The sequence below is a fragment of the Prunus dulcis genome, unplaced genomic scaffold (assembly GCF_902201215.1).
Source record: "Prunus dulcis unplaced genomic scaffold, ALMONDv2, whole genome shotgun sequence".
NCBI lineage: Eukaryota > Viridiplantae > Streptophyta > Magnoliopsida > Rosales > Rosaceae > Prunus > Prunus dulcis.
Genome location: NW_023010050.1, coordinates 28352 through 39371, shown reverse-complemented (window position 1 = coordinate 39371; position 11020 = coordinate 28352). Strand labels below are relative to the sequence as shown.

Sequence of the window (11020 nt, the reverse complement as noted above, 5' to 3'; positions counted from 1 at the left end):
TATGCAATACACCAACCATTCGATTTCATAACAAACTTCGTACGATCCTGAATTGTCCGATTCCATGGACCAATCGATATAGGACTGAGTCCAAAACTTGGGAAACATCATAATATTGTGGGAGGAGTCATTTGGTGGGTTTTGAGAGAAATTCAATCCCTAGAACTGCACAATACACCAATAACTCCATTTCAGAAAGAACTTTGTACAAACCTGAATTGTCCAATTTCATGGACCAATTGGTATCGGAGTGAGTCCAAATGGTGGGTGGAGTCATTTGTTGGGTTTGGAGGGAAATCCAATCTCTAGAACTATACATTACACCAACCACTCCATTTCAGAACGAACTTCGTACGAACCTGAAGTGTCCAATTTCGTAGACCAATCGATATCGGATTGAGTTCGAAAATTGGGGAACATCATAATGTTGTGGGAGGAGTCATTTGCTGAATTTTGAGAGAAATCCAATTGGCAAAACTATGCAATACCCCAACCACTCCATTTCAGAACAAACTTCGTACAAACCTCAGTTGTCCGATTTCATGGTCCAATCGATATCGGATTGAGTCCAAAACTTGGGGAACATCATAATGTTGTGGGATGAGTCATTTGGTGTGTTTTCAGTGAAATCCAATGGCTAAAACTATGCAATACACCAACCACTCCATTTCAGAACGAACTTCGTACGAACCTGAATTGTCCAATTTCAAGGACCAACGATATCGTATTGGGTCCGAAACTTGGGGAACATCATAATATGACCGAAGTGTCATTTGGTGGGTTTTGAGTGAAATCCAATCTCTAGAACTAAGCAATACACCATCCACTCAATTTCAGAACGAACTTCGTACGAACCTGCATTGTCCAATTTCATGGACCAATTGGTGTCGGATTGAGTTCCAAACTTGGGGAACATCATAATGTTGTGGGAGGAGTCATTTGGTGGTTTTGAGTGAAATCCAATTGCCAAAACTATGCAATACACCAACCACCCCATTAGAGAACGAACTTCATACAAACAGGAATAGTCCCATTTCTTGGACCAATCGATATCGGATTGAGTCCAAAAGTTGGAGAACATCATAATATGGTGGGAGGAGTCATATGGTGAGTTTTGAGCAAAATCCAATGACTAAAATTGTGCAATACACCAACCACTCCATATCAGAACGAACTTCGTACGAACCTGAATTGTCCAATTTCATGGACCACCCGATACCGGAGTGATACCCAAACTTGGGGAACATCGTAATATTGTGGGAGGAGTCATTTGGTGGGTTTAGGGTGAAATACAATCTCTAGAACTATGCAATACACCAACCACTTCATTTCGTAACGAACTTTGTACGAACATGAATTGTCCAATTTCGTGGACAAATCGATATCGGATTGAGTCCCAAACTTGGGGAACCTCATAACATGGTCGGAGGAGTCATACGATGAGTTTTGCGTGAAATCCAAAAGCCAAAACTATTGAATACACCAACAGACCATTTGCGAACGAACTTCGTACAAACTTGAATTGTCCAATTTCATGGACCAATCGATGTCGGATTGAGTCCAAAACTTGGGGAACATCATAATATTGTGGGAGGAGTCATTTGGTGGGTTTTGAGTGAAATCCAATCCCCAGAACTATATAGTACACTGTTGCTCCTATTCTTAGCAACTTTAATTCTCGCAAGTGCACGAACCGTTTATAGTAAAGATTATGTAAATACGAGGTCGATCCCACGGAGAATGGTAACTTGGTTCCAAGTTAAATTATTTAGAATCCTAGAAAAACTTAGAACACAGAAACTGACTAACTAGCTAAAGGCAAGGTCGAATTCAACAATGCCTCTTGCTAATTACTCAAGGTCTAGGACAGAATCCTAGCACCACACACGCACTCGAAATGGGGGGTTTTGTTGTTGAAATGAAAACAAGAAAGTGAAATGAAAGTGCTCGAAAGTAAACACTGGCAGCAATCAACAATTTGTGAAACAATGATTGAGAGGTGTTAGAGCCTTGGAATCCACCACTAGTTTTCCTATCCAAGTTATGAATGCATAGAAATTGACTCAAGCTTCATCAACAATAGATTATCGCATACAAGCTGTTGTTAAAATGTTAACTCGCAATTGTACGGGCAATTAGTAGTATAGCAAGACAAGTACGAGGTCGTACCCACGAGGACTGAGAAGTTAAAATTAGTTATGTACTTAGGTTACCAGATTCGAGAAAGTAGGAGGTTAAGTCTAAAACAGAATTTAAAGCAAGAGTGATTGTAATTGTTGAACAAATGAAGCAAAACAAGATTTCAAACAAAAGCAAAGTGAACAAATGTAACAAAGAGTACTTGTGTAGGCTGAAAAACAGATTGGGGGACTAGGGCATTTGATTCACCATAACATTTCAATTCTGGGTTATAAGGAGTCAAGTGACAAATCTCATTCGAATTCAAAGATTGATTCTAGCTAAAGTATGATTAGGCCATGGTGTCTGGTCCTAACCTTGTGTTCCTAATTCCCTAACTTGATCATTTGTTGTCTAATCTAAATTAAGCATTAGGAACCCATTAAGCATAGAAGAACAATTTAAACAACCAAGCATGTATCTAATCCCTGTTGTCGAATGTCCATACATACTTTTCTTATTCATAGTTCAATTCAAATCAAAGCATGGTGTCTACTCTTGATTCAAACCAAGGTAGCTAATATACAAGTTCTAATGGTGATCAATCATCCAAACAAGCATATTAACTGATAAGCATAAAGAATAGGAATATGAATCATGAATCAAACTTGAAACTCAAACTTCAACTTATAAACCCAGAATATTCATGTTAGGTTACATCATAGCCCTAGTTATGAATTTAGCTACTCATAATGGAAATGAAACTTGAGCAAAAATGAGAAAACATATTGAATGCAATAAGAGTAGAGAAAACCCAATTCTGAAGTTGCTTGTGGTTCCCAAGGCTTCTCCAGGTGCTTCTCCACTTCTAATGCTACTCCAAGAACTTTCTCATGTCTAGAGTATGGCAGCTAAAGAGGTGATTTGGGATGAGTTTGGGTGGCTGGTGATGGCAGAGGAAGAACAAATTCGTAGGAATATCCAAGGAAGGCTTGCTGGAGTCCTCTTTTGATTTTGGGCTGAATCAATTGATGTAGGATGGCTGGAGTGAATTTTGTGTGTCTGACTCCCCCTTGAATGAGTGTGCAAACTCTCCATTTACAGAGTGAATTTCGAGCCCCCCTTTGGCTGGTGAAGCACACTCTCTCTGCTCCCAAGCTGCTCCCAACTGCTCCAGCTGACCCATGCTTGTCTGCCCATGCTTGGCTGCCCATGCTTGTTGTCTACCCATGCTTGGCTGCCCATGCTTGTCTACCCATGCTTGTCTACCCATGCTTGTCTACCCATGCTTGTCTGCAGCTGACAAATACATGTGTGGCTGCCCATGCTTGGCACATGGCTCTAGGGATGTAGTCACATTAAAAGTGATGGCAGCCAACATGACATTTCTGTGGACTTAGTTCAGTCTTTGATGTGCTGAGGGGTCCAGATATATCCAATTGGGCTGAAATTTGGATATGTTATAGTAGACACCCATTGGAACAACTTCTATCAAGGATGTCTCCTCATCCACCCTGTCTAAGTTGCTGCAATGAGGCCTGCAAGATGACCCACGAAACTGGACTGACAAGGAGTGTGGCCCAAATTGGTTTTGTCTTTAAGCTCATATTCCTCTTGTGCCACTCAGCCCTTACCATGCATGAATTGTATCAAATGTCATCCCCTTGCTGTCTTAACCTTATCACAAATCCAAGTTCGGAGGAAGATGTTAAGGCCGAAATGAGTTGCTAACCCAGTCTGCTCGTTTTTGCACCATTTTGCATCTTTTCTTATCCAAAGACACCATTGTTACCTAAGGCCCAATGAACTGAATGATAAACAGAAAAAGGGATTAAAAGCACATGTTTGACTCAATAACATAACCAAATCATAAGCAAGAAGGGTACAAAATGATATACAATTGTGAACTGATCAAATACCCCCAGACCTAGATTTTGCTAGTCCTCGAGCAAAACAAAAGAGAATAAAGTTGAAAACAAAACAAGAAGTTAACTAAACCACTTATGTAGGTAACTCGATTGCAATGTGCATATGCAACAAGCCTTTAAACCTCTCGGCATCCCTAATTGGAAGAGTTGTGTCTCCTGAGGGTTTAACAGAAACGATACCCACAAACGCTTTACTGACTCTCTACACCAAAGGGTTAGAAAACTAACTTTGAAAACAACTAATGAAAGAAAACTTTAATCATGCATCCAACACCATAGAGTTACCAAGATAGATGATCAATAAGTGTGTAAAGTGGAAGCTATAGCTCAAAGGCACACGGCTTCAAAGTAAACATACTCAAATCTTGAAGGAAGAACATGCTTCAACTCTAATTCTCACATCTAGCACTCAATCACTCAGAACCTATGGTTTTATTCTCTCAAACAAGCATAAGTGAGTATATGAAAATAGAAGCACAATATTTGGTTAGATCTCATGAAGGGAGTCAAATACTAAGGATAGAGATACACACATACATACCAGCACCCATGAATACATCCTCAAAGATCAGCTAGGTCTTTCACAAGGTTGTAATGAAAGGCTAAGGTTAAGGGAAGTGGAAGAATTGGAAGGAACACAACTAACTTAAGAACATACCAAGGTTGCATTCTTCATTGATCTGCAAGGTGTCATTGATTTAGAATGGTATGGCTGCAACTTCATAGCATCATCTGGCATAGACTTTATATTTCACATTTAGATCAAATCGAAACACTTTCTCTTTATCTTTCTCTCTTTTTTTTTTCTTTTTTTTTTTCTGCATAGATTCGCACCAATTTACATTTGGGCATGTGGCAGCAACCTCCTTGCTTCAAACTTTATCTTGGCACACCTTGGTATATTTCTAAGCTATAGGGTATGGCTATAATAGGTTAAATATCTCTGATTGAGATACAAAGTTAGGGGAATTATGAGGGTGATAGAAGAAAAAGGCTTGTAGTGTTTGGCTGCAAGAGAGCTGATGGAACACACGAATGGGTAGGGTGAAAAGAAAGCACATAAAATGGTTATACACGCAGAGCCTAGCATCACTTCAATGAGTTCATTCATGGGTGAGAGCATGCACCTGAGATCTGCAAAGAGAATCATCCTTAGTATTCAACCAAAATGGGACAATGAGATCATTTAGACTGAATTGAAGAAAATAAGTAGAGATGAGGAATAGAAACACTTTAAACCCTCTCAAGAAAGCAATTAGGCTCGAAATAGCTCACTAGGGTAGTCTCCACTATTCTCCTTCAAGAATCTGAGCATGGTACTTTAGCCACCAGAATTCTAAGAGCAAAAGCTTTGTGAAGTGTAAAATTTCTGATATGAAAATCTCAATGGCAGCTCCATAGCATTGGTTGTATGAAAGTGACAAGCGAACGAAAATTGTAAACACAAATGAACAAAAATTGAAAACCTCCCCCCCAGACCTGAATTGAACATTGTCCTCAATGTTAAAGCATAACAAGGATGAGTGAGAACATGTGAATAATAAGGGGAAAGTTTAAGACAAAGTATTAGAGAAACTCCCTCTTGATGCAATTAGGTCGACCGCTGCCAAGCACCTTATTCTTCAACACATGGGTTGCCTCCCAAGAAGCGCCTTAGTTAATGTCTTGGCAAGACATTATGCCATTAGCTAACTTGATTGTACGAAGGGAAGATGATCCACCACATGACCAGTTTGAATTCCAACTGACATTCCCTCATAGAATGGCTTTAAACGTTGTCCATTTACTTTGAAAGTCGAGCCATCTTTAGGATTTTGAATCTCCACAGCTCCATAGGGAGATACATTGACCACGGTGAATGGGCCAAGCCACCTAGACTTCAACTTTCCTGGAACGAGACGCAAACGTGAGTTAAACAAAAGAACTGACATACCTTTGGTGAATTCTTTCCGTTGAATGTTCCTGTCATGGTAACTCTTGGTACGTTCTTTGTATATCTTTGCATTAAGTTCTAGTTTTGGTGGGGTGATAATGGATGGCTCCAATTTTGTGGAGGATGATGCAAGAGGCTCAAGTGGTGGCCTACAGGATGGTGGGTATGGCTGAAACACTTCTAAGGCAGCCATCACTTCTTGGAACTCTGATTCAAAGAGATCTTCCTCTTCTTGTGTTAGGACCGCTTCCAAAGCCTCATTAGACTTTTTCTGCACAATTTTAGAAGAAACCTCATGATCCACAACATCAATTGAAAAACAAGTATCAAGAGTGATAGAAGGTTGAGACAGAGCATCAAACACTTTAAATTCAACAGTTTCACCCAAAACAGTCATGGAGAGGGTGCCATCTTTCACTTTGATGATTGTGTCTGCAGTGGCCATGAATGGTCGCCCGAGGAGAATGGGATCAACACGGTCTACATATGGGTTATCCTCCATATCCATCACTACAAAATCAGCCGGAAGAATGAGTGTATTAACTTGAACTAAAATATCTTCTACAATACCTCTTGGATATTTGATGGAATGATCAGCTAGTTCAAGACGAATTGAGGTTTTCTTTATCCCTTCTAAGCCAAGCGCTTGATAAACTGAATATGGCATTACATTGATGCTTGCTCCCAAGTCCAACATGGCTCTTCCAACCGCCTTATCTCCAATGTTAATGGGAATGTTAAAGCTGCCAGGATCTTCTAGTTTTGGTGGAAGCTTCCTTTGCAACACAGCACTCACATTCTTGTTGAGCTTTACTTCTTCACTTGGAGTAAATTTGAGCTTGTGAGTCATCAAGTGCTTGATGAACTTTCCATATGCAGGAATCTGTTTAACAACATCAAGCAAGGGCAAATTGATATTAACTTTACTCAAAATATCATAAATCTCTTTAAAAGCCTTATCTTGATTTGCTTTCTTCAAACGGCCTGGAAATGGAATCGGTGGAATGTATGGAGGAGGTGGGATGTATCTATCTTGATGAAGATGTGATGGCACAAATTTGTCATCTCTTTTATGCAATTGAAATGGATTGGGTTCCTGAGAATCAGATTTGGCCTTAGGAGCAGATTGGGACGTTTTGGGTTGTTCTCCTTCCATAGCTGTGGTTTCCTCTTCATCTTCATCCTCTACAACCACAACATCATTTGATAGATCAGAACCAACTTTGTTATCAACAATCTTACCTGATCTGAGCACATGAACGGCCTTGGCTTCTTGGTTTTTTGGATTGATCACGGTTTGACTTGGCCATTTCCCAGGTTCTCTTTGAGCTATTTCAGTAGCTATCTGGCCCAATTGGACTTCCAACTTGGAGATGGCAGCTTGTGTTGTTTGCTGGAAATTGGATTGGTTGATTGCCATTTGCCTCACTATATCCTCCAACGATGATGATTGTTGTGGCCTTTGAAGTGAAGGGGGATTCGCTTGGTTCTGTGTATTCCTCCATGAAAAGTTTGGATGATTCCTCCAACCTGGATTATAACTTTGAGAATATGGGTCATTTATTGGACCTCGGTTGTAGGAATTCACCAACTTAGCTTGCTCTTGCACAAATTCTGGATATGCAGCCCCAAAGGGACAAGAAATGGTAGGATGATCATGAGTTTCACAGATGCTACACACTTCCTTCAAAGGGTTTCTTGAGTTCAATGCAAGGAGGGCATCTAGCTTTTGTTCCAATTTGGAAATCTGCACACTGGAAGAATCATTAGAACCACCAGCAATACGTTTACCTCTTGTATCGGTGTGTTGGGTCTCCATTGCTATCTGTTCAAAGAGTTCATATGTTTCTTCTGGAGTTTTAGTCTTATAAGAACCACCTGCAAAATTAGTGAAAATATTATGGCTAGAGGGGGTTAGTCCTTTATGAAACATACGCATCTGAAGCTTCAATGGAATCCCATGATGAGGACATTGATTGAGCAGCCCGTTGAATCTCTCCCATGCTTCACAAAACGACTCATCATCTTGTTGTGCAAATAGAAAGATCTTGTCCCTGAGCATGTCGGTTTTTTTGCGTGGAGAAATATTTCTCCAAGAACTTCTTTTGAATGGCTCCCCAAGTCATGAGTGAACCAGGCTTCAAAGAATTCAACCAATATTTCGCCTTATCTTTCAAAGTGTACGGAAACACTCTCATTCGAAGTTGCTCTTCCGTCACACCTGTCAAGGGAAAAGAGCTCACAACATTAAAAATATCCTTTATATGAGTTAATGGATCTTCATTAGGTAAACCATAAAAAGAAGGGAGCATATTAAGATGAGAAGATTTAAGCTCATAGTTTCGAGCTGCGGTGGGCAGCAAGATGCTTGAAGGGGATGCTGGAATTGTTGGGATATCAAGGTCTCCCATGAACTCATTGGCAGCCATCTCTTCTTCTTCTTGGTCTGAACTTGATTCCGAATTTGAAGGTGAAGACCCTGGGAGGTCAGTGTGGATAGCAAGACCTTCAAATGTGGCAATGGCTTGCTCTTTTGCAGTTGCTAACTCTCTTTCTAGACGATTCTGAATTTCAGAGATCACCCGGTTTGGTTGCAAAGATGGCCCTGCGTTCAAAGATCTCGAACGTTGGAATGAAGACCTCACTTGTTCAAGGAAAGGATTACTAGACATAAACTACCTGAAACAGAAAATAATTTGAGTTAATTAGTACTTCTAAAAGAATATGGTAACTTTGGGCACATAACCAGGGAAGAACTTTCATTCAGTCCCCGGCAACGGCGCCAAAATTTGTTGTTAAAATGTTAACTCGCAATTGTACGGGGCAATTAGTAGTATAGCAAGACAAGTACGAGGTCGTACCCACGAGGACTGAGAAGTTAAAATTAGTTATGTACTTAGGTTACCAGATTCAAGAAAGTAGGAGGTTAAGTCTAAAACAGAATTTAAAGCAAGAGTGATTGTAATTGTTGAACAAATGAAGCAAAACAAGATTTCAAACAAAAGCAAAGTGAACAAATGTAACAAAGAGTACTTGTGTAGGCTGAAAAACAGATTGGGGGACTAGGGCATTTGATTCACCATAACATTTCAATTCTGGGTTATAAGGAGTCAAGTGACAAATCTCATTCGAATTCAAAGATTGATTCTAGCTAAAGTATGATTAGGCCATGGTGTCTGGTCCTAACCTTGTGTTCCTAATTCCCTAACTTGATCATTTGTTGTCTAATCTAAATTAAGCATTAGGAACCCATTAAGCATAGAAGAACAATTTAAACAACCAAGCATGTATCTAATCCCTGTTGTCGAATGTCCATACATACTTTTCTTATTCATAGTTCAATTCAAATCAAAGCATGGTGTCTACTCTTGATTCAAACCAAGGTAGCTAATATACAAGTTCTAATGGTGATCAATCATCCAAACAAGCATATTAACTGATAAGCATAAAGAATAGGAATATGAATCATGAATCAAACTTGAAACTCAAACTTCAACTTATAAACCCAGAATATTCATGTTAGGTTACATCATAGCCCTAGTTATGAATTTAGCTACTCATAATGGAAATGAAACTTGAGCAAAAATGAGAAAACATATTGAATGCAATAAGAGTAGAGAAAACCCAATTCTGAAGTTGCTTGTGGTTCCCAAGGCTTCTCCAGGTGCTTCTCCACTTCTAATGCTACTCCAAGAACTTTCTCATGTCTAGAGTATGGCAGCTAAAGAGGTGATTTGGGATGAGTTTGGGTGGCTGGTGATGGCAGAGGAAGAACAAATTCGTAGGAATATCCAAGGAAGGCTTGCTGGAGTCCTCTTTTGATTTTGGGCTGAATCAATTGATGTAGGATGGCTGGAGTGAATTTTGTGTGTCTGACTCCCCCTTGAATGAGTGTGCAAACTCTCCATTTACAGAGTGAATTTCGAGCCCCCCTTTGGCTGGTGAAGCACACCTCTCTTAGCTGCTCCCAACTGCTCCAGCTGACCCATACTTGGCTGCCCATGCTTGTCTGCCCATGCTTGGCTGCCCATGCTTGTTGTCTACCCATGCTTGGCTGCCCATGCTTGTCTACCCATGCTTGTCTACCCATGCTTGTCTACCCATGCTTGTCTGCAGCTGACAAATACATGTGTGGCTGCCCATGCTTGGCACATGGCTCTAGGGATGTAGTCACATTAAAAGTGATGGCAGCCAACATGACATTTCTGTGGACTTAGTTCAGTCTTTGATGTGCTGAGGGGTCCAGATATATCCAATTGGGCTGAAATTTGGATATGTTATAGTAGACACCCATTGGAACAACTTCTATCAAGGATGTCTCCTCATCCACCCTGTCTAAGTTGCTGCAATGAGGCCTGCAAGATGACCCACGAAACTGGACTGACAAGGAGTGTGGCCCAAATTGGTTTTGTCTTTAAGCTCATATTCCTCTTGTGCCACTCAGCCCTTACCATGCATGAATTGTATCAAATGTCATCCCCTTGCTGTCTTAACCTTATCACAAATCCAAGTTCGGAGGAAGATGTTAAGGCCGAAATGAGTTGCTAACCCAGTCTGCTCGTTTTTGCACCATTTTGCATCTTTTCTTATCCAAAGACACCATTGTTGAACCTACAGGCCCAATGAACGTAGAACAATAGATGGTTATTAACCCCTTGAATGATTCTTAGGCCATTCCTGTGTTGCTTGTGAAAGGAGAGTAGAATTGGTGAATCTAAACCCCTTCCCAACCTGTGCTAGATGCATAAAATCCTAGTTAGCTACTGCAAGAAAACATACATTAAGCACATAATAAACTGGAGATTAACAACTTGATAATGAAAGCAAGGAAATCAATTAACTATAAAATCATCCATAACATTGAATATTCATTACTAGGGCTTTTCATCCTAAGCCCTAACTAAATGGATTAGTTAGACATAACTATGAATACAGAAAATAAGAAATACATAGATAGAATAAAGAGAAGAGAAGAACTACATGGTGGCAACAAGGTAGTTCCCAGGACAGCTCCAAGGTCTCCCTCCTTTGAAACTAGCTC

At 40.2% G+C, this 11020-nt stretch overlaps 1 non-coding gene across 1 annotated transcript; it reads left to right on the top strand.

Moving 5' to 3' along the window:
- The first annotated feature begins 7934 nt into the window (after positions 1 to 7934).
- Positions 7935 to 8041, top strand: LOC117612701. Its single transcript, XR_004583523.1, has one exon. It is a non-coding gene; the product is annotated as a small nucleolar RNA R71 (small nucleolar RNA).
- The last annotated feature ends 2979 nt before the right edge of the window (positions 8042 to 11020 follow it).